Genomic DNA, 2500 nt, shown 5'->3' on the forward strand with positions numbered 1-2500 from the left:
CCCTTCTCTTTCTCTCTCCCTTCACCTCCCCTTTCCCTCACCCTCGGTGACCACACCCGCCTAACCCTCCCCCACCCCCCAAAATGATACATGGACTTGGAAATTTGCCTTACGAAGGGAGGCTTAGGCACCTAAACTTGCACTCTCTGGAAAGACGCAGAGTGCGGGGTGATCTAATAGAAGTGTTCAAGTGGATCAAAGGCTATAACACGGGTGATGCAAACAAGGTCATCATAATAAAACAACAGGGCAGGACTCGCAGTAATGGGTATAAACTGGACAAAGTTAGGTTTAAGAAGGAAATAGGCAAGAATTTGTTTTCTAATAGGGTGGTCGATGAATGGAATAAACTTAGTAGCCATGTAGTAAGCGCTGAAACTATCAGTTGTTTTAAAAAACGATTAGACAACTTTATGGATGGGGATGACAGGTGGTGATGGATACGGAGCTGCCTAGTGTAGGCATTATGGTCTTTTGCAGTCTCCTTTATTCTTATGTTCTTATGTAACCCCCTTACCCCTTGACCTCTGAGATCCCTATTGTCTGCCCCCCTTTTGTCTGACCTGATCTTAGGTATATATACATCGGTCATCCTCGGCTTGTCACTCTCCCTTCTTTCTCTCTTACCTTTAAATGTAAGTCTTCGCATTTATTTTCACAAAATTGTCATCTTTATTATTTTTTGTCACCATTACTGTTACCATGTAATTTTTTTTATTTCATTATATCTTGATATTGTCTTGTACCTTTATTGTTACCATGTAATTTTTGTTATTTCAGTTATATCTTGATAATGTCTTTTTCAAGACGAAACGTCGATTTCAAATAAGAACAAATGAAAGAATATAGAGACCTAGTTTCAATTCACCCGGTTAATGAAAAATCTCTAATCAGGAAAATCGAGAATACGAAGAAAAAACTGAACAATTACAACAATGCTGTCGTTTTTAACTCCACGTGTAGATATAGATATACAGATATATATAAATACACACACACACACACGGTAGGATATAATGTCACTGGAGGACAAAATATAATTTTAGAAAGGGATGCCGGACATAATGTCACTGAACGACGGGAGGCCGGCGTGAATCACGGTGACGTAGGGGGACAAAATGTACAAAATAGATCGGATGACCGTAATCGACCAGATGTCCGTGATGGGGGAAATGTTAATTTTGATAGGAGAAATGTTAATGAGGCATTGAATGTCAATGAAGGACCAAATAATAATAATATAGAGCAAGGCATAAATAAAAAACAAAATGATAATATAAGACATGATATTGAAACTCAAAATGTGTCAAAAAGAAATAATCAGGAGTTTCTTAAAACTATGTACTTTAATGCTCGTAGTATTAGGAACAAATTTCAAGAAATACAGGCGTATGTCAAAAGCGAAAATCTCGATATGATAGGAATAACTGAGACATGGTTAAATGGTACAGAGTTCGAAGCTGAATTTAATATTGTGGGATTTAAACACTTTCATCAGGATAGAAACCACAAGAAAGGTGGGGGTGTTCTATTGTACGTTAAAAACAATGTTCATGCTTGTGTTTTAGAGAAAGTGAAACAGGATGCATATGACAGTTTGTGGGTTGAGTTAACCCAAACAAATGGACAAAAAATGAATATAGGTGTAATATATAGGCCAAAGACATTATCATTAGCAGACGACAAACTGTTATTTCGAGAACTGTCTAGTTTCTGCAACCGGGATTTATTGATAATGGGTGATTTCAATTTTACTGACATTGATTGGATGACCCTTGAACATGGCCATATAGGTAGTCGCTTGATTGATTTTCTTGGTGACAATTACTTAATTCAGCATGTAAAAGAGCCCACAAGATATGGAAACTTACTCGATTTATTGATCACTAGCCGCGAAAGCATGGCAACTGATGTAGAAGTCGGTGAATCTGTTGCAAATAGCGATCACAACTTAGTCAGATTCAAACTCCTAAACAATTTTAGAATAGATACTTGTGCTTCTAAAATACCCGATTTCAGTAAAGCTCAGTTCATAGAACTACGTCAGGAGCTTCAGCTTACAGATTGGGAGGAAAAATTAAACGAAAGGCCTGTAGATCAGATGTGGGAAATATTTCAAAATACGCTCACTAAGATGATTCAAACTTACATTCCTTTTAAGGACAGACGTCCCCCAAATCAGGCTCGCCCAAAGTGGCTCGACAAAGAAACTGAAAAAAGTATTGCTAAAAAGAGACAGGCTTATAAGAAATATAAGTGCTCGGGTGCATCTAATGACTATGAAAGTTATGTATCAATACAGAGAGATTTAAAAAAGACAATAAGAAAAAGAAAACGACAATACGAAATGAACATCGCTGAGAAATCCAAAGAGAATCCCAAAGAATTCTATAGTTACATTAGAGATAAAAAGGTTGTTAGGAATCACATTGGTCCACTATTATCTGCTGACGGTCAACTTGAATATTCAAATGAAGGAATGTGTAATCTCTTAAACAAT

This window comes from Oratosquilla oratoria, chromosome 8 (genome assembly GCF_046742065.1).
Source record: "Oratosquilla oratoria isolate Oo_2021 chromosome 8, ASM4674206v1, whole genome shotgun sequence".
Taxonomy (NCBI): Eukaryota; Metazoa; Arthropoda; class Malacostraca; order Stomatopoda; family Squillidae; genus Oratosquilla; species Oratosquilla oratoria.